Source organism: Phocoena sinus, chromosome X (assembly GCF_008692025.1).
Source record: "Phocoena sinus isolate mPhoSin1 chromosome X, mPhoSin1.pri, whole genome shotgun sequence".
In the NCBI taxonomy this organism is placed as follows: Eukaryota; Metazoa; Chordata; class Mammalia; order Artiodactyla; family Phocoenidae; genus Phocoena; species Phocoena sinus.
This window is the reverse complement of record NC_045784.1, coordinates 85,717,412-85,739,105: the sequence shown is the minus strand read 5'-3', so window position 1 is coordinate 85,739,105 and position 21,694 is coordinate 85,717,412. Positions and strand designations below refer to the sequence as shown.

The 21,694-nt window shown below is 40.8% G+C and overlaps 1 protein-coding gene across 5 annotated transcripts in view; it reads left to right on the top strand.

The window, feature by feature from the left end:
- The first annotated feature begins 3,645 nt into the window (after positions 1-3,645).
- Positions 3,646-21,694, top strand: part of SYTL4 (synaptotagmin like 4) — a 73,188-nt gene continuing 55,139 nt past the window's right edge. For 4 of the 5 annotated variants that reach the window (XR_004348110.1, XM_032620305.1, XM_032620303.1 and 1 more), the window contains exon 1: positions 3,646-3,780. The gene's annotated coding sequence lies outside the window, so the exon portion shown is untranslated. The remainder of the gene's footprint in view (positions 3,781-21,694) is intronic. The other variant, XM_032620304.1, reaches the window with a different exon arrangement.

Genomic DNA, 21,694 nt, shown 5'->3' with positions numbered 1-21,694 from the left:
TGCTTTTAATTTTTAAAAATTTTCAAAGTATGAGTTCTCTAATTTGTGGTTGGAAGATATGCTTTCTCATATGCTTTCTCTGTGACTTGTCTGTTACAGAGCAAAAGTTCTTAATGAAATGCAATTTATCAATCTTTTCATTTATAGATTGTGTTTTGTATACCATAACAAGAACACTTTGTCTGACTCAAGGTCATAAAGATTTTCTGCCATGTCTTTCTTCTCTAAAAAATTATACATTTACATTTTACATTTATAGTTTACATTTACGTTATGATTAATTTTGAGTTTAAGCTCTGTATACAGTGTGAGGTATAAGTACAGGTTCACTTTTTTAATATGAAAAAAAAATGTTTTCTTGTTCCAGCATCATTTTTAAAAGACTTTCTCCATTGAATTGTCTTTACTATCTGATAGAATGTCTTCCCTCATCCTTAAATGTATCGTCTATTCTTTACTGTTAATTATTCCAAATGTTATTTGGAATTACTCAGTTCTCATCTTAATCGTAGAAAATTTAGAGTTGTGACTGGAATTACATAAAAGTACATAGATTAACTGAGAGAATTTATATTCTTACGATAGAAATTTTAATTTATTTTTTTAATTAAATTTTAAAAAATTAATTTATTTTTTTCTTTTTTGGACACACTGCAAGGCATGCAGGATCTTGGTTCCCAGACCAGGGATTGAACCCGTGCCCCCTGCAGTGGACACTCAGAGTCCTAACCACTGGACTGCCAGGGATTTCCCTTCCTGTGATAGAAATTTTTATATAGGTTAGTCTTACATCACTCAAAATGTGATAGTTGAAATATTTAATACTTTTAAAAGAGAGTAATTGCTCAATACTGAGGCATCCTGTTATCCAAGGCTGAGGAAAATCTCCATCTTATTAGTTAGCACCAGCCAGAACTTCCTCAACATGGTAAAATGAAACAACTCATTGAATCCGTCATTCACTATGGGACAGGAGCTTACATACTCTACATAGGATAATCATAAATTCCTGTTGACATTGTTGCAGTGGGTTAGTGTCTGAGTTTGCTTGCATTGGACCCCTCACAATATTTGGCATAAGAACTAGTGCACAGTATCCTCGTGGCAAACAAGGAGAATCAAACAGAAATTGACAGCAGTTTGCAAAGCACAGAATCTGTATAAACAGGCCGCTGACTAACTTTGTTTTGGTTCATCGTTTATGTTTGTCTCTGTATTTGTAGCTGGTTCAGTGAGACTGTCTTACAGTAAAGGAGTCAGATCCTCACATTCTCCTTAACGAGGTGGACTTGGAGAGTTAGAAATTGCACATGTAGAAAGAAGTAAAAACATAAAATAATATCTGGAAGTTTTGCTGAGGAATAAGGGGATTGGACTAAATATTTTCTGAAGTCCCTTCTGGCTGAGGGTGTTTCCAGCTCCACCAAGGACAACCTGCAAAGAAGGAGCAGAGAAGTGCTTGGTCTGAGTTCCCACAGGCCAGGTTAGGGAGGTGAACACATTCAAAGCCCAGAGCTGAGCAGAGGGGCCCTGAGGGCTGAGCTGGCAAAGCTAGACCAAACAAAAGGATTTCCTTTTTGAAGTGGCTTCTTCACACTTCAGGCTGTGGGCGGGGTACTGAAGGGCTAAAGTATGGAAGAAAACTGTGGGGAGAAGCCGGGAGGCTGAATTTTACTGTTTTATCTGTTAGAATTAAAATGATTTTTTTCTTTCCCCTTTAAGATTTTTCCAAAAAATCTATATTATCAAAGCCATACTTGCTTATTATAAGAAAGTTGAAAAATACAAAAAAGTAGGAGGAAACTAAAAACTTCATTTAGTTTCACCACCTAGAGATAGTCACTGTTAATATTTTCCACATTTCTTTTTAGCCTTTTTTCCACGCATATCTACTCATATTCACTAATTGTTGTGATCATATTTTATATTAATGTATATTACTTTCAATTAATACTAGAGCATAAGCATTTTCCTGTCATTATGATCTATGTGTAAATATCATTTTATTGTCTAGATAATATTCTATGACTATACTATAATTTATTTAACCATTGAACCATTAGGGTTTTTTCCCTAGTATTTTATTATTCTAAGTAATACTGTGATTAACATAATTGTACAAAAAGTTTGTGTACTTTTCTGTTTCCTTAGGAAACATTCATTCGTTCATTATACAAATATTAGTGAGGACTTACTATATGCCAGGCACTATGCTAGGTGCAAAATTTTTGCCTTGGGTGGCATGTTGTCACCTACTGAGATAAGAAACAATGGAGGAGGAGCAAATTTAAGAGAAAATGTTTGACTGGATGTGTTGAGTTTGAGACGTCCAAGTGGAGTTGCCAAGAAAGCAGAGCTCAGTGAAGAGGTCTGGATAGAACTATAAAATTACAGTTGTGGCCATATAGATGGTGTAATTCATGCCAAGTGAGTGAAAGATCATTTAGGGAAAGAGTATATGTAGCCTAGTCCTGAGAATGTCTGGCTTTCAGAGGTTAGATAGCAGACGTGGAATATGCAAAGGAGACTGAGGAGAGGGCAAAGGGATAGGAGGGAAAGCAAAAGAGTATGGCATCATAGATGCCACAGGAAGACTTTCAAGGAGGAGGAAATGGTTAACAGCGTTAAATGTAGGGGAGAGGTCAAGGAAGATAAAAAGGGAAAAATGCCCTATTTATTTATTTAATATAGCTTTTTTGACACGGAGGTCATTGGTTGGGTATCTTGTTGAGCACAGTTTCAGTGGAGTGTTGGGGGAAGGAAGCCAAATTGCTGAGTAAGAAGTAAGGGAATAGAAATTGCCCATAAAGAGGAGCTGGAGAGGTACCTAGTGTGTAGGGAGGATTTTTTTTTTTTTAAGATGGCAGAGACTTGAGCATGTTTAATTGCTTATGACAGATGAGAGGGACTTGAGCATGGTTAATGGCTGATGAGAAGAATGGAGAAAGAGAGAGAGGGAGGGAGGGAGAGGGGGGAGAGGAATCTGTAATTACTGGGTAAATATAAACATTTTAAAGTCTATTGATATATATTGCTCACATGCTTTCTAAAAGGGTTTTAAACCAACATACACTCCTACTAGCAATTATGAAAGAGCTTGTTTGAACACTTTGTCTTAAGTGTTATAAAAACAAACAAACAAAACCTTTGCCAAAGAGTTGCATTATGGTTCTAATTTGCTCTTTGATTACTAGTGAGTTTAACCAGTTGTGTCCATGTGTGAATTTAGTCTATGTCCTTTCCCCAAAACGTTTCTATTTTAGACAGACAGTTTTATTTGCTATAAAAAGTGGAAAGTCAAAGGAGCAGAATAGTATCATTATCTTCCCGAATTATACGGTCTAGAGCCTTCATCTTCTTAGAAGTACACAACAATTTGACAACTTTTGGCTCAGGCTGAGCGGAAGAGAATGATGATGTATCGTCTGAGAGAGTGACCACCAATGGAACCCAGGTCTAGTCTTAGACTGCTATCGACAGGCTTCAAGTACCCTTTGCTAACCGGGGCCGGCATCCCTCCAGTGCCTTAAGGCTTTGGCTCTCGGAGCTCCCCTTCGCTAGGCGCGGCCCCCTACCAAGGAGCCCGGAGCGCTGTGCGGCCCCTTTAAGAGTCCAGCTCCTCCCCCGCTCCAGGGAAAGTTGCAGCTTTTTCCGCCTCCCGGGAGGGTAAGAAGGGCCAGCCGCCAGAGTGGGGTTGCGGTCTTCCCGGACTCGGAGACCCTCCCCTGAATCCGGTACTGCGACGTCTCGCCTTCTCGCGGCACCTGTTGCAGGTGACAGGTAGGTCCGTGGCCCGCGACCGCCCCTCCGCCCTCTGTCCGGGACGCCTCCTGGGCTCCCAGTACCTTTTCGCTGCCTAAGCGCCCCCACCCCCATCTCGGGGACCTGCGCGCTTCCCTACCCCCTTCCGCTCTCCTAGTCTCTCCTTGTCCCTAGCTGATCCCCTGTACCCTCTCTCCGTCCGCCTGTGCGGACCGCACCCCCCACGCTTTGACTCGCGTCTGTTGGGGCGGTCCCTCCCCACCATTCTGCTTTCTCCCTGCCGCCCCTGACCATTTCCCCGGACCATCCGTCGCCGCCACGGGCTGTGCTCCTCGGGGCTCTGCTTCCTTCAGAGTGGCCGACTTTTCCCGCCCTTCGGAGCCCGGGCCCCCTCCCGGGAGCTGGCCCTGGGGGCGGGGGTGGGGCCGAGCTCCTAGCGGGAACTGCACCCTCCGGGGCGTCGAGTCACCTTTTCGGGGGTGTCTCTAGCAGCACCCGGCGGTCGCGCGGGGTCTGGGCCCCGCACTCTTTCCGGACCTCTGACCTCGCGGCGTCCGCTTCCCTGCCCTCGGTGGATCCGCCGCAGCTTAAAAGGCTGGAGGCCGATTGGCCCCGAGCCCTGCCTCAGTGGGCACCTTCTGCGCTTGGGCTGGGGACCCAGCTGTGTGCTCTGGAGCTGAGCCGCTTTATCTTGCCATCCTTCCAGCAGGCAGCGGGGGTACGCCTCTGGAGGAGGGTCCCACAGCCCTCAGAAGGGACACAGAACGCCTCCGTCTTCTGTGATGGTTTGTAAAGGGGCAGAAAAGATGTTCCTCCAGCCCTTAACTTTGAATAAAATGGTTGGGTTTTTTGGTGGTGAAATCGTTTGGTGAGAATTTTGGTGACTCGAACAGGTGATGTTTCTCATCAACCAAAGTTTTCTTCCCCCAGTAGCCTGCCAGCTTCTTCAGGACCAGAGGACCTAGCATTCCAGAATACTGCTTTAGGCAGGGTTGATCCTAGGCCTTGTACATTTGTGCCAGAAATTAGTCTTCAGTACATCTTGTACCTTCTATTTTTAACTGGCTTCTTTTCTGCTTTCAGCTCCCCATCCCCACCCCTCATAAATCCATTAATATTAAGGTGTTAATGACCTTATGTGTTTACCCACTGGTCTGTGGAGAGAACAATGTTTAATGCAAAGAGTTGAGGCCCTAGTGAAGTTTTCTGCTGTAGTTGTAGCTGTTGCTGTTTTGTTTTTTTTTTTTTTAAAGCACCTGCTGGAAATCTTAGTAGAAAAAGACCATCAACTTGGCTTGTGAGACTTTTCCTAGCAGGGGATGAACATTTCTGGTAGCACAATTTCAGGTGCCTCTCACTAGGCTAGAGCAGTGAAATGAAGTTTGGAGGCCTGTTCAGGGATAATTGGTCTGTGAGTGTATGTGGCATTATGATTTTTTTAAAAAGAAACATTGTTTATTATTATTTTTAATTAATTTTTATTGGAGTATAGTTGCTTTACAATGTGTTAGCTTCTACTGCACAGCAACGTGAATCAGCCGTACATATACATATATCCCCTTCCTTTTGGATTTCCCTCCCATTTAGGACCCCACAGTGCATTAAGTAGAGTTCCCTGTGCTATACAGTAGGTTCCCATCAGTTGTCTATTTTATACATGGTATCAATAGTGTATATATTGTCAATCCCGATGTCCCAATTCCTCCCTGTGGCATTCTGGTTGATACTCTCTGAGCTTTTCCCCTTAAAGGCTGCTACTAATCATGGTTAGAATTCATTGAGCCAGGGACTATGATAAATTCTTTACATAATTATCTCACATAATCCTAATGATAAGTGTATGTGCTAGGCACTACAGTTATAAGCATGCTATGATGAAAGGGAGACTCTGAGAGTTTAAGTGCTTTGTCTCAAATCACCCAACTGATGAGGGGCAGAGCTGGGCCATCTGACTGCCGAACTGTGTTCTTATCCCCTATCACACCACCTCTGCTGTCTTGGATGTTAGGAACACTAAATAGCTCACAGGTGAGGACTAAGTGATTAAAAATTTCCCTTCCAAGCTGAAGCCTAAGTTTTGGTCCTTGACTCCACCTCAGAGGCACTGCAGAGACTTTGGACCACTTACCTCACTGATGTCTTACCCACTTCACTTCCAACGTGAGGCTGGTTGCCACGTTGCCACTATAAGTACACACCCCTGGGTGTACCTAGTTGAATGAAACCTTCAGGGATCTCAACTCAGAAGGAATTGTCTTGAACTTAGAGAGGGTGACCCTGGATTCTAGGGATGTGCGCCTGACTCAACTTTTTCTTTTCCTGCTGGCTAGGGGAGAAATGAGGGTGTGGAAAGTGATAAGGATTTCCCAACAGCCAGGCCAGAGAGCCTGAGGGTGAGTGTGTGCTTGTTTTATCATGGGATGGATGGAGTACCTTAAGGAGGGACAGCCCACAAGAAAATGTCCTTTCTGATTCCATCTCTGGGTCTTTGCTCAAGTTACTCCTTTTTTTTTTCCCCCTGAAGAGAGACTTTCCCACCCATGACCACTCTCCTGCCATTAATTAATATTCATCTCAAGATTTAGTTCTAAAGTCACCTCCTTTGGGACAGCCTTACTGAACACACAGTTCCTTCCCCTAAGCAGAATTACCAGTTATTCTGTGTCCTAAATCACTTTGTTTACACCTCAGGAAAATTCCTTAACACCTCTCTCAGTTGGTTTTCCATCTGGAAGGTACCTCTCTGAGTACAAGGTCTACATCTTAGAGCTCCCTTTGTCTTGAGCACAAGAGATTAACAAATATTTGTGCTAGGAACTGGGAATACCATGCCTTCAAGGGCCTGAGATCAGGTGACGGTGGGATTGAAGTACAGAAGACACCTTTTTGAGGCACTTGAAATCCGACAGCTTGGAGTTTGTATTTAAATGTCACCTTAGTGAGGCCGTTCTTAACCACCCTATTTAAGCTTATAACCCCTTCCCTGAACTTTCTATATGCCCCTTCCCTACCTTATTACTCTAATGTAATATATTATGTATTTTATTCATTTTTCTTTCTTATTGTCTGTTCCTCTCCCCCCTCCATAATGGAAGTTCCATGTGGGCCGGGATTGCCATCTGTTTTATTCACCAGTGGACCCCAGCATCCATAACAGAGCCTGGCACATCCTAGGTGCTTGCTAATATTTGTTAATTGGATTAATGAATGACATTACCATGGTAGGAAATGGCACTCTTTTGTGTTCTCCTGGACCTGAAACTAAGTGTCCCCAGTCTGCCCCAGGCCCAGTTATCACACAGCTTTGCTTTGAGAGTGCATACCTGATGGCAACTTTGACCTAGTTGGAAGTACTTCCTCTCTTTTTAAGGCATGAGTCTCTGGATGGAAACTTCTAAAGTTTAAAGTGGAAATGTGAAGATGCTGTGCTTCTTGTGGGTAGGAAGGGGGGTTGCACTTAGAAGAGGGAGTATGGCTTGTCAGATGTCTTGAGGTGTTTGTTCAGTGAGCTCATAAGAAGCTGGAGAAAGTTCCTGTGTGATAGGGAAGTGAACAGCCCAAACGAATAAAAGATGCCAACCAGATTAAGCTTCTGGCCTCAAGTCACTCAGCCTTTTAGGCATGAGGTAGTTATGAGATTATGAACTTTATGGAAAAGCCATTGCTGATTACTATTGGTGTAGTACTTGACGAGTTTTATACTAGGAGAATTATACAATGTGAGGAAACCACTGTGTAACAGAAAAGAAAAAAACAGTACTGTTCTATTTAAATGCTTTGAAGTCTTCAGAAAGAAAAATAAGGCTAGAATCTTTTAAAAGACAGGCTTGGAAGGAGTTGGACCCTTGATACAGTGGTAAATATGTGATTTTCCACAATTTGATGTATGGTAACTTCTCTGAAACTGAAGTTTGTACAAAAAACTTCTACCCAGCCTCCTCTTCTACTCAGTTTATCTCCCCAACCTCTCAGCAGTGGAGTGACCCAGAGCTCAGTCCATTGACTTTTCTCTATCCAGAATCTTTCCAGATGCATTCATCCAGCCACATGGCTTTATTTTCTTTTTTAATTCTTTTAACATCTTTATTGGAGTATAATTGCTTTACAATGGTGTGTTAGTTTCTGCTTTATAACAAAGTGAATCAGCTATACATATACATATATCCCCATATCTCCACCCTCTTGCGTCTCCCTCCCACCCTCCCTATCCCAACCCTCCAGGTGTTCACAAAGCACCAGCTGATCTCCCTGTGCTATGAGGCTGCTTCCCACTAGCTATTTTACATTTGGTAGTATTTATAAGTACATGTCACTCTCTCACTTCGTCCCAGCTTACCCTTTCCCCTCCCCGTGTCCTCAAGTCCATTCTCTACATCTGTGTCTTTATACCTGTCCTGCCCCTAGGTTCTTCAGAACCTTTTTTTTTTTAAGATTCCATATATATGTGTTAGCATATGGTATTTGTTTTTCTCTTTCTGACTTACTTCACTCTGTATGACAGACTCTAGGTCCATCCACCTCACTACAAATAACTCAATTGCCTTTCTTTTTATGGCGGAGTAATATTCCATTGTATATATGTGCCACATCTTTATCTATTCATCTGTCGATGGACCCTTAGGTTGCTTTCATGTCCTGGCTATTGTAAATAGAGCTGCAATGAGCACTGTGGTACATGACTCTTTTTGAATTATGGTTTTCTCAGGGTATATGCTCAGTAGTGGGATTGCTGGGTCATATGGTAGTTCTATTTGTAGTTTTTTAAGGAACCTCCATACTGTTCTCCATAGTGGTTGTATCAATTTACATTCCCACCAACAGTGAAAGAGGGTTCCCTTTTCTCCACACCCTCTCCAGCATTTATTGTTCGTAGATTTTTTGATGATGGCCATTCTGACTGGTGTGAGGTGATACCTCATTGTAGTTTTGATTTGCATTTCTCTAATGATTAGTGATGTTGAACATTCTTTCATGTGTTTGTTGGCAATCTGTATATCTTCTTTGGAGAAATGTCTATTTAGGTCTTCTGCCCATTTTTGGATTGGGTTATTTGTTTTATTGATATTGAGTTGCATAAGCTGCTTGTAAATTTTGGAGGTTAATCCTTTGTCAGTTGCTTCATTTGCAAATATTTTCTCCCATTCTGAGGGTTGTCTTTTCATCGTATTTATGGTTTCCGTTCCTGTGCAAAAGCTTTTAAGTTTCATTAGGTCCAAATTTGTTTATTTTTATTTCCATTTCTCTAGGAGGTGGGTCAAAAAGGATCTTGCTGTGATTTATGTCATAGAGTGTTCTGCCTATGTTTTCCTTTAAAGAGTTTTATAGTGTCTTAGCCCCATGGCTTTAAATGCCATCTGTCTGTACACTCATCAGTCCCAAATTTATGTCTCTGTCCCAAGCCTTTCTTCTAAGCTACAGCCTCATATATCTGATGGCCTATTCAACATTCCTACTTGGATATCAAATAGACATCTCAAACATAACTTGGCCAAAACAGGACTCTTTCTTTTTTTTTAATTGAAGTATAGTTGATTTACAATGTTGTATTTATTTCTGCTGTTTAGCAAAGTGATTCTATTATATATACATGTGTATATATGTGTGTGTGTGCATGTATATTTATATATGTATATATATTTATATATACATATACACATACATACATACACATATATATACACACACACATATTTTTTGCCACACCACGGGGCTTGCAGGATCTTAGTTCCCCGACCAGGGATTGAACCCATGCTCTCAGCAGTGAAAGCGTAGAGTCCTAACCACTGGACCACCAGGGAATTCCATATACATTCTTTTTTTTAATATTCTTTTCCATTATGATTTATCATAGGATAATTGAATATAGTTCTCTGTGCTATATAGTAGGACCTTGTTGTTTAGCCATCCTTTATTTACTACTTTGCATCTGCTAATCCCAAACTCCTAATCCATCCCTTCCCCAACTGCCTCCCCCTTGGCAACCAGTAGTCTGTTCTCTATGTCCACGATTTTGTTTCCAAAACAGGACTCTTGAGTTCTCTCAAATCCCTAGCCCCTTCCCTCAGCCTCCCCAATCTCAGTAAAATGGCACCATCATCTATTCAGTTGCTCAAACCAAGAACCTAGGGTCACCCTTGATTCCTGTCTTTCTCTCATCCCCCCTCCCCACACCCAATTCATCAGTAAGTCCTGTTGACCTGAACTTCCAACCATGTCATTATATTCTTTATTTTAATTTTTTAAAAAAAAATTATTTTATTTATTTTTAGCTGCATTGGGTCTTCGTTGCTGCGTGCGGGCTTTCTCTAGTTGTGGCAAGAGGGGGCTACTCTGTTGTGGTGTGTGGGCTTCTCATTGTGGTGGCTTGTTGCGGAGCATGGGCTCTCGGTGTGTGGGCTTCAGTAATTGCGGCACGTGACCCCTGTAGTGGCTCATGGGCTCTAGAGCACAGGCTCAGTAGTTGTGGCGCATGGGCTCAGTTGCCCCACGGCATGTGGGATCTTCCCAAACCAGGGCTTGAACCCATGTCCCCTGCATTGGCAGGAGGATTCTTAACCACTGCGCCACAAGGGAAGCCCCATGTCATTATATTCTGTCACGTCTCCATTTCCTCTGTCACCCTAGTCCAAGCCACGACATGCTGCAATAAGCATCTTTGCACAATACTCAATGATGTATGTAGATCTAGATATACACACAGAAATATTTCTGTGGGATAGCTTTCTAGTAGAAGAATTGTTGGGTCAAAGGATATGCACATTTAAAAAATGTGAATAGACATCACAAAAATGTCATCCAAGAGGATTTACAATCTCACCATTGAGAGTGCTTTTCCTCATGCCCTTGAATGGACAGTCTTTAATTTTTGCCAATCTGATAGGTGAAAAATAGTATCTAAGTGATTTAACTTTCATTTATCTGGTCACTAGTAAGGCTGAGTATCTTCATGTGTGTTAGCTATTTGTATTTTTCCTGAGACTTGCTCCTTAATATCCTTTGCACATTTTTCTTTTGGGTTATATATTTCATTTGTTTATAAGAACACTATTATTAGGGATATTTAACCATTGCCTATTATACAGTACAATTTTTTTTCTCTTTAGTCTGCCGTATGTCGTAACTTTGTTCGTGATGTGTACCCCTCTCATAATCAGATAAAACATACTATAAAACATTTTAAAAACATGCTCATTAGATTTGGCAGTTAGGATCTCAGTGATGACATCAGTGCAGTAGGAGGAGAGAGGCAGATTGTAGAGGTTTGGGGAGAGAGCACTTAGAGGGACTGATAAGGAATACAGTATACATTTGGAAGAGGCTTGGCTATGATAGGAAGGACAGTGTTTCCTATAGACAGTGGGGCACAAGGGAGAAGAAAATGTTAATTTCGTTCCCTTTTAAATATAGGAGAGAGATGAGCCCATTTATGTGTAGATGGCAGAGCCTGATCCATGCAAGGTCGCTGAGGAAGCAGGAGGGTGGGGACTTCAGAGTGAAAGAGGTGAAAAGACGGGTTTAGAGAAAGGGAGGTAGCTCTTCCATTGAGACAGGAGGGAAAGAGGGCAGGATTGGTGAAGCTGTGGAGGAGGAAAGAGCTATGGAAGGACAGGATTTTGCGGGAGGTTCCAACTGATGAGAGCAGTGAGGGGTTGGAACAGCATTTGAGAGGGATGAATAGAGGAGCTCTTTAGAGGCAAACCATCCAGATTGCCACATCATAGTGAGCCTAGAAAGGCTTGGATAACTTGAGTTTGTCTCTCACCAAGTCACAGAACCCTGTATCCATTCTCTCCAACAGCACTCATCAGCCCAGGTGTAGAGACAGAGTGGAGTCAGTCTAGTTTGGGGGATTTTTCTGGGTGCTGTGACAGACATATAAGAGGATAGGAGACTGGACAGTGCTGCCAGAATAGTTGAAATGACAGACCACTGTGGCTTTCATATCTGTGTCTATCTAAACCTACCTTGAACTTGAGTAATTCGTAAGAGGTGGAAAATTTCCATGACCTCTACACTGTTTCTTGTTTGTATTTCTGTCAACTCAGGCATCAGAATAGCTTTAGTATCAGTGTCTTTAAACTATTGTTTGTAATTTCTCAGAAAGTATGGGTTGATTTACTGAGAGCCAACAATGTGCCAGTTTCTAGGCTAGGTGCTTGAGATATAGTGGAGAAGAAGGTAGACGATGGCCTTTTTTTTGGTAGAACTTATTTCAGCAGGGGAGGTATGTGTTAAAAAAAAAAAGAACATAATATATAATCAGTGATTTAATCGCAATTGTGAGAAGTTGAAGTTCGGCTTTTTAGAAATCAAATTTAAATTTATTTATTTTAATTTTTATTGGAATATAGTTGATTTAAAATGTTGTGTTAGTTTCTACTGTACAGCAAAGTTAATCAGTTATACATATACAAATATCCGCTCTTTTTAAGGTTCTTTTCCCATATAGGTTATTACAGAATATTGAGTAGAGTTCCTTGTGCTCTACAGTAGGTCCTTATTAGTTCAAAACTGATTTGCATTTGCCAACAAAGTATGCGAGTACTTCTTACATCTTCCCTTTTTTTTTTTTTTTTTTTTTTTTTTTTTTTGGGTTACGCGGGCCTCTCACTGTTGTGGCCTCTCCCGTTGCGGAGGACAGGCTCCGGACGCGCAGGCTCAGCGGCCATGGCTCACGGGCCCAGCCGCTCCGCGGCATGTGGGATCCTCCCAGACCGGGGCACGAACCCGCGTCCCCTGCATCGGCAGGCGGACTCTCAACCACTGCGCCACCAGGGAAGCCCCCATCTTCCCTTTTAAAATTAAATATTGTCTTTAAAATTTTGCTTAATTGATAGGCAAAGATAAAAATAATCTTTATTACCAGTAAGAGTGAAACTTTTTCTTTTTTACATCTATTGGCCATTTGATCTTCCTCCTTCAAGAATTATCTGTTCATGCTCTTGGTTTATTGGACACTTACCTCTTCTTATTTTTTACCTCTTCTTTTTATTTTTCCATGTTTGAAACCATTAACCACCTTTCTCTCCTCCCTTATCTCTGGAACACTAAAATATATCTTACACAGTCTCTCTGGCCATTCCCTTTTGATCTCCTTTGAACTTCTTTCTTACCTACTTTGGAAATGTTGGTGTGCTTAGGAATCTGACTACACTTTTATTACTTGACCCAATAAAAGATAACATATAAGTCTTCCATTCTCTTTTCTGCATCCCATTCACCAGGGGTAACTATTAAATTTGTATCCCCTTTCAGACATTTTCCATGCCCATATGAAATATTTCCTTTCTTCCTTCCATCCATCTATTCATCCATCCATCCATCCTGTCTGCAATTATATGTTACAAAATACAAATGGAATTATAGTATATATGTTTTGCAGTGTATTTTTTACTTAATATTTTTGGCATGCTTTCAATGTCAATATATATGTAACTACCTCTTTATTTGTTTTTGGCTGTGCCCCCCGGCATGCAGGATCTTAGTTCCCCAACCAGGGATCAAACCTGTGCCTGCTGCAGTGCTGCAGTGTAAGCTTGGGGTCTTAACCACTGGACTGCCAGGGAAGTCTTCTACCTCTTTCTTTTTAACAGTGACATAGTATTCCATTATATGTATGTACCATAGTTTATTTAATCAGTTTCTTATTGATGCTTAAATTGTATAATTTTTTTTGCTGGTTTAAACATTGAGCATCCTTATGATATATGTTTGTGCATCTACTTGAATATCAATAGGAGAAGTTTTTCAAAATGGAATGGCTCCATTGAAAAATGGTCAGTGTTGCTAAAGATTCAGAGAGGTCTACGACAATAAAAACTGACTACTGTCCATTGGATTTAGGAGGTTCTTGTTGACCTTAGAGCAATTTCAGGGGGGTGGAGGGAGGAATTCTAGACTTTGGTGGGCTGAGAAATGTTTGGGGATATGAGGAAGTGGAGGCAGTGGATATGGGCAATTCCTTAGAGAAATTTGGCTCTGAAGAGCAAGGAAAGGGTGGTAGTAGGGGAAGGGTTGAGATCCAGAGAAATTTTTTCTTTTCTTCTTCTTTTTTTTTTAAATTTAGGAGGACTTAGATGTCTTTAAAGGCTGATGGGAAGGAAGAGGTAATTGATAGAGCAAAGTCCTTACCGAGTAAAGTCCTCATGCCAGATGGGAGAGGATCCAGAATGAAATGGAGAGATTACCCTTAAACAAGAGGAAGGACATTACAGTTGGGAAGAACAAAAAGTGAACAGATATAGATGAAAATAGGTTTATAGATTTGGTGGCAGGAACTTGTCTGAGAGTGTTTATATTTCCCTATGATGGAAGAGGAAAGGTCATCCTCTTAGAGCAGGGGTTGAAGTAGAGCAGGGTTTGGGTTGGAGTATTGAGGTGCTTGAGGAAGGTTTGAAATACTGTGGTGAGCAGGAGAGCAAGCTAGGACTAGGGAAGCATAGCTGGAGTGTCAGGCAGTGTTGAACTGAGCTTGGCAACCAAGAATTCATATTGATCATAATCTACCAGATTGTGATTATTTTCTTCAGTAGGTATCAGTAGTCCCAGTGCAGGCATAACGCACAACAGTTGGGCTCTCCTAGGGTTACGTTTTTGTTAGATATTTGCAATGAAAATGGGTTATTGAGGATATTGACAAGAGTGCAGTTGAAACAATAGAATCCAAACTGTCTAGGAAAGGAAGTGAAGACAGGAAGGAGCTGACAGGGTGGGAGTGAAAGGTCTATGGAGGACTACTTCCCTGCCATGAGGTCTGAGAACTGGTGTAGGGCTGGGGGAGGTCATTGAGTGAACAGGCCAGAAGGACAGGGGATTGTAGTTAAGAGTGGGATATTTGAATTAATGATATCAAATGTGGAGAAGTCCTGGGTGATAAGTTCTTTGGTGTGGCTGAATATGATATATAGTATTTTTTTTTTTTTTTTTGCGATACGTGGGCCTCTCACTGCTGTGGCCTCTCCTGTTGCGGAGCACAGTCTCCGGACGCACAGGCTCAGTGGCCATGGTTCACGGGCCCAGCCGCTCCGCGGCATGTGGGATCTTCCCAGACCGGGGCACGAACCTGCGTCCCCTGCATCGGCAGGCGGACTCTCAACCACTGCGCCACCAGGGAAGCCCGATATATAGTATTTTTGATGCCAGCTCATTCATTCAACAAATATTTATTGTGTGCATATTATGTGCCAGACAGCACTCTTGGCACTGAAGGGTACAGAAGTGAACAAAACAAAGTCCCTTCTCTCAAACGATTTATTATCTAGTGGGGGAGATTATTAATTTTTATAAAATAAAAGGGCATCCTCATTGATATGCTGATTACTGAATGTGTAATACTAAGGTCACATGTTTATGCATGTGGGGCTAGGAAAGTCCATCTAGACATTTTGAATGCCTTGATTTATTGTAAGTTATATTAACTGAATTACGAAAATTCATATATCTTCCCCGCTTAGAACTTTTAAAGGTACTTTTATATGCTATGTCAGAATTGAAAACAAAACAAATATATAATAACATGCAATTTGAACATTTTAGCAGTTTTAAATTCTTTATAATACTTCAGTATTTTTTTTAATATTAGGACATTGCTTCTAGCTATAGACCAGATGTTGATAATACATGTACTAACCTTGTTCTAGGGATTTGATGTAATGTGTCAAGTAATTATGGTTAAGCAGCTTAGGAGGAAAAGAGAGCTTGTATGTTAACACTTTATTTTATATTCTCCAATTTTTACCTACTCTTTTGTGTACATATACTCATGTATACATTTATTAATGTTTTATTTGAAAGAAATTAGCATTTATTTTATGTCTTACAGGCCTTAAATAACAACTTAAAATTATCTGCCATATATATAGTTCAATTTAAGTTCAACTACAGGTTATTTCACTGTGTTTAAGGTTTCTGTGGCCATAGCTAGATCACAGCATCCCTAAAATTAAAAAAGAAACCAAATGCATGAAATCACAGTTATGTGTGAACATGGGCTGGATTAGTCATGAACCATCGTGATTTCTTATTTAAGGGGACTGTGTGAGTGATTTTTAGGTGATGTGGCCTACAAGAAAGAATTAGATGCTAGCTAGAGTTCAGTTTAGAAATCCCCACCATCTGTGACCCAGGCAGGAGAAGAGGGTCTTCCCTGGGGGGATGCTGGTTTATCAAAGCTTGTTGACTAAGGAAAGATAATGGAGTTTCACAGGGTGATGAGGCTTATTGAAAAATGACAACGTGTCGGCTATCACCAGACTTATAAATAAAGTGTTTTATGCATATAAACCTGGATTTTAAAGCATTCTGTTCTTTTCGTTGTGGATTTTTTATCTTTTTAAAAAAGCTTTTGGGCTGTTAAGGAAAGTGACTTGGGCAGAGGAGGGGATGAACAGGCCATCCTTCTCCCCATTAACCTCATGGGGTTCTAGTGAGCCTGTCTGGCTCCTGTGAGAGGAAGCTTCTAAGAAGTGTACATCTTGCAAGCTTGAAAGCCAAATGGGCTTTGTCTTAATAAATGCATTTCTCCTGTTGCTGAGGGGAGTGTTTAGACACATGGTCTTGTTTTCTACTTACTTCTATGTACCACGTTTATGGAGATCTGCCTTCTAGGATCGGTGGTAGGTTTAAGATGCCTGGAATTGCTGAGGAGCAGGAAAAGTGTGAAATCATGAAAATAAGACCACATTTCCATGTATCAAAATAACCACTCTGCAGGAGAAATATATATATTTTAAGACGTCCCACTTCCCTCTGGCACTTACTTTAGAGAAGTATTAATACATATTATTTTAAGTGGGAATTTCTTCAAACTGTTTATGAACAGAATTTGGTGGTATTGAAAGGTAACCATGTGGATTCAATCTGGAGGAAATTTTCCCCGCCTGTGTTTCTAAGAGCTAACAAAAGAGATTATATTTTAGTTACTCCCCCCATATATACTCCTACCATCATTTAGAAGGGGTGTCCTGGATGAGGAGAATGGGTCCTTTCCCATGTGTAGAGTTGCTCTGAGCCTGGTGCATGTTATTGTGTGGGGAGGTCAGGGGTAAGAAGGTAAGGTAAGGTAAGCTGGACCACTGGCCTTTCAAACATTCATTTGATATTAGCTGAGGACTTTAAAAAAACTGTACCTCCAGCTTCTGTGGGAAAGATGTCCCCTTTTCCAAATATTACCATGTACAAGCAGTGTTATCAGAATATGAAGAGACCCTATAGCATAAAGAGCTCAGACTCTGGAATCAGACTGCCTGGGCTCAAAAACCAGACTGTTCCTTATAGGGCATATGACCTTGGGCAAGTTATTTGCTCGATGGGTGTCTCACTTTCCTCATTTGCAAAGAATTATAATAATAGTACCTACCTCATAATATGATTGTGAGACTAAATGACTCCATGTATGTAAAGTGCTTAGAAAAGTGCTTGATACATAGTAAACATTATAGAAGTGTTAGCTGCTTTCTTCTTCCTTTCTTCTTCTTCTTCATCTTCATCTTCATCAGTTGGTAGATATATTAAAAGGAGGTAAAACTGCAAAATGCCTCAGTACATGCAAACTCCACATTTACAGAACCTATTTTGGAAAGGATTGTGGGGGGCAAGAGAACCTTACTGTAAACCCAAAATCAGAATCTTGTAAAATTGAGAGCTATTATACATTTCTCATTGTTAGGGGAAAATGAAAAACACCTTGGCTACCATAACGCTTTTGAGAAAGGACCCCAGTGCGGGCAGGCCTGGGTATGTTGTCTGAGTTGTAGATTTGCTCCATGGGTGGGCTTGCGGGGGCCTGGACCCCAGCCGACCACTGGGAAGCCTCAGTTGCCCTTTTGTTTTGTAGCCTTGATTCTCACACCTCTATTTTGTCTCCACTCTTGCTTTTCTTCTTTTTGATCCTAGTTTTAAAATTTATGCTATTTTGTTATGTTTTATGCATCTCTGTGAGTCACTTTAAACTCTGTCTGGAACAGTGTATAAATAAATATCTTTTAAACTGATCATATCTAATTACTAATATTTGCTTAATATTTACGCTTGTCAGCTACCTCCCTGCAGAGAGGTGACTTTCCATCTGGGCAAGAATACTGATTCGATTTCTCAAATTTCATAGTAAGATGTCAAAACTGCAATTTGCTCATATATTTTCTAAAGCATATGGTTAATTATAATAAAATTAAACAGCTACCAAAATTGATTGCTTATTCTAGACCAGGCACTATGCTATGCCCTTTAATCATGACATATATTTGAATCCTCACAGCCTTAAGCAAGAGCTGTTGTTATTAATCACCGTTTTTACAGATTGGGAAACTGAGACTCAGGGAGGTTGAGTAACTGGCCCAAGGTCACACAGCTAAAAAGTAGTGAAGCTGTGCTTGGAACCTGGCTCCAGACCCAGTGCCTGTAGGTACTTTTCTATGCCATACTGCTCTTTTTTTTTTTTTTTTAAACATCTTTATTGGGGTATAATTACTTTACAATTGTGTGTTAGTTTCTGCTTTATAACAAAGTGAATCAGCCATACATATACATATGTTCCCATATGTCTTCCCTCTTGCGTCTCCCTCCCTCCCACTCTCCTCATCCCACCCCTCCAGGCTGTCACAAAGCACCGAGCTAATATCCCTGTGCCTTGCGGCTGCTTCCCCCCAGCTATCTACCTTACTACGTTTGTTAGTGTGTATATGTCCATGACTCTCTCTCGCCCTGTCAAAACTCACCCTTCCCCCTCCCCATATCCTCAAGTCCGTTCTCCAGTAGGTCTGCGTCTTTATTCCTATCTTACCCCTAGGTTCTTCACGACATTTTTTTCCCTTAAATTCCATATATATGTGTTAGCATACGGTATTTGTCCTTTTCTTTCTGACTTACTTCACTCTGTATGACAGACTCTAGGTCTATCCATCTCATTACAAATAGCTCAATTTCATTTCTTTTTAAGGCTGAGTAATATTCCATTGTGTATATGTGCCACGTCTTCTTTATCCATTCATCCGATGATGGGCGCTTAGGTTGCTTCCATGTCCTGGCTATTGTAAATAGAGCTGCAATGAACATTTTGGTACATGACTCTTTTTGAATTTTGGTTTTCTCAGGGTATATGCCCAGTAGTGGGATTGCTGGGTCATATGGTAATTCTATTTGTAGTTTTTTAAGGAACCTCCATACTGTTCTCCATAGTGGCTGAACCAATTCACATTCCCACCAGCAGTGCAAGAGTGTCCCCTTTTCTCCACACCCTCTCCAGCATTTATTGTTTCTAGATTTTTTGATGATGGCCATTCTGACTGGTGTGAGATGATATCTCATTGTAGTTTTGGTTTGCATTTCTCTAATGATTAATGATGTTGAGCATTCTTCCATGTGTTTGTTGGCATTCTGTATATCTTCTTTGGTGAAATGTCTATTTAGGTCTTCTGCCCATTTTTGGATGGGGTTGTTTGTTTTTTTGTTATTGAGCTGCATGAGCTGCTTGTAAATTTTGGAGATTAATCCTTTGTCAGTTGCTTCATTTGCAAATGTTTTCTCCCATTCTGAGGGTTGTCTTTTGGTCTTGGTTATGGTTTCCTTTGCTGTGCAAAAGCTTTGAAGTTTCATTAGGTCCCATTTGTTTATTTTTGTTTTTATTTCCATTACTCTAGGAGGTGGGTCAGAAAGGATCTTGCTGTGATTTATGTCATAGAATGTTCTTCCTATGTTTTCCTCTAAGAGTTTGATAGTTTCTGGCCTTACATTTAGGTCTTTAATCCATTTTGAGCTTATTTTTGTGTATGGTGTTAGGGAGTGATCTAATCTCATACTTTTACATGTACCTGTCCAGTTTTCCCAGCACCATTTATTGAAGAGGCTGTCCTTTCTCCACTGTACATTCCTGCCTCCTTTATCAAAGATAAGGTGCCCATATGTGCGTGGGTTTATATCTGGGCTTTCTATCCTGTTCCACTGATCTATCTTTCTGTTTTTGTGCCAGTACCATACTGTCTTGATTACTGTTGCTTTGTAATATAGTCTGAAGTCAGGGAGCCTGATTCCTCCAGCTCCTTTTTTCGTTCTCAAGATTGCTTTGGCTATTCGGGGTCTTTTGTGTTTCCATACAAATTGCGAAATTTTTTGTTCTAGTTCTGTGAAAAATGCCAGTGGTAGTTTGATAGGGATTGCATTGAATCTGTAGATTGCTTTGGGTAGTAGAGTCATTTTCACAATGTTGATTCTTCCCGTCCAAGAACATGGTATATCTCTCCATCTATTTGTATCATCTTTAATTTCTTTCATCAGTGTCTTATAATTTTCTGCATCCAGGTCTTTCGTCTCCTTAGGTAGGTTTATTCCTAGATATTTTATTCTTTTTGTTGCAATGGTAAATGGGAGTGCTTTCTTGATTTCACTTTCAGATTTTTCATCATTAGTATATAGGAATGCCAGAGATTTCTGTGCATTAATTTTGTATCCTGCTACTTTACCAAATTCATTGATTAGCTCTAGTAGTTTTCTGGTAGCATCTTTAGGATTCTCTATGTATAGTATCATGTCATCTGCAAACAGTGACAGCTTTACTTCTTCTTTTCCGATTTGGATTCCTTTTATTTCCTTTTCTTCTCTGATTGCTGTGGCTAAAACTTCCAAAACTATGTTGAATAAGAGTGGTGAGAGTGGGCAACCTTGTCTTGTTCCTGATCTTAGTGGAAATGCTTTCAGTTTTTCACCATTGAGGATGATGTTTGCTGTGGGCTTCTCATATATGGCCCTTATTATGTTGAGGAAAGTTCCCTCTATGCCTACTTTCTGGAGGGTTTTTATCATAAATGGGTGTTGAATTTTGTCGAAAGCTTTCTCTGCATCTATTGAGATGATCATATGGTTTTTCTCCTTCAATTTGTTAATATGGTTTATCACATTGATAGATTTGCATATATTGAAGAATCCTTGCATTCCTGGAATAAACCCCACTTGATCATGGTGTATGATCCTTTTAATGTGCTGTTGGATTCTGTTTGCTAGTATTTTGTTGAGGATTTTTGCATCTATGTTCATCAGTGATATTGGCCTGTAGTTTTCTTTCTTTGTGACATCCTTGTCTGGTTTTGGTATCAAGGTGATGGTGGCCTCGTAGAAGGAATTTGGGAGTGTTCCTCCCTCTGCTATATTTTGGAAGAGTTTGAGAAGGATAGGTGTTAGCTCTTCTCTAAACGTTTGATAGAATTCACCTGTGAAGCCATCTGGTCCTGGGCTTTTGTTTGTTGGAAGATTTTTAATCACAGTTTCAATTTCAGTGCTTGTGATTGGTCTGTTCATATTTTCTATTCATACTGCTCTTAATTAGAAATGTAGCACATCATTGGAACTTCCCTGGTGGCACAGTGGTTAAGAATCCGCCTGCCAATGCAGGGGACATGGGTTCGAGCCCCGGTCCGGGAAGATCCCACATGCTGCGGAGCAACTGAGCCCATGTGCCACAACTACTGAGCCTGAGCTATGGAGCCCGCAAGCCACAACTACTGAGCCCACGTGCCACAACTACTGAATCCCGTGTGCCTAGAGCTCATGCTCCACAACAAGAAATGTCACCACAATGAGAAGCCTGCGCACTGCAATGAAGAGTAGCCCCCACTTATCGCAACTAGTGAAAGCCCACACGCAGCAATGAAGACCCAATGCAGCCAAAAATAAAATAATTAATTAATTAAAAAAAAAGAAATCTAGCACATCAGAACTCCAAGTCCTAGTAGAAGAGACTGTTCTGTGTTACAGAATATTCACAGGTCCTGCAGATTTTACACCAGTGTTAATTCTTCAGTATGCCCCTTTTCATCTCTACTACCATTGCTCTCTATTTAGGGCTCTCGTTATCTTCCCCCTGGATTTATACCAGAGCCTCCTCAAATCTATATTCTGAAAAACTGTCAGAGTGATCTAATGAGTCCTTGCCTTCCCTAAAAGT